Source organism: Etheostoma spectabile, chromosome 4 (genome assembly GCF_008692095.1).
Source record: "Etheostoma spectabile isolate EspeVRDwgs_2016 chromosome 4, UIUC_Espe_1.0, whole genome shotgun sequence".
In the NCBI taxonomy this organism is placed as follows: Eukaryota; Metazoa; Chordata; class Actinopteri; order Perciformes; family Percidae; genus Etheostoma; species Etheostoma spectabile.
Window position 1 is genome coordinate 412271 of NC_045736.1, and position 246 is coordinate 412516.

The following is a 246-nucleotide window of genomic DNA, read 5'->3' on the forward strand; positions in this document are numbered from 1 at the left end:
TAAAATTACATCAGAGTATGGATCCAAAGCCATTTTAGCGTGGGTTAAAGGCAACGCTGGTAACGTTACACAAGCAATTAGACTGTTTTCGAGCGAAAAAACATCCGGTCTGAGAAAATGAAAAAAAAAAACAGGCCTTTTTTTGTTTCTGTTTTTAAGTGATTATATGTTTTGTTGTATGAAATAGAAAATTAAAATCAAATAATTTTTTTTAAAGTTTGCTCATCCGTTTTTGACCATGAAAAG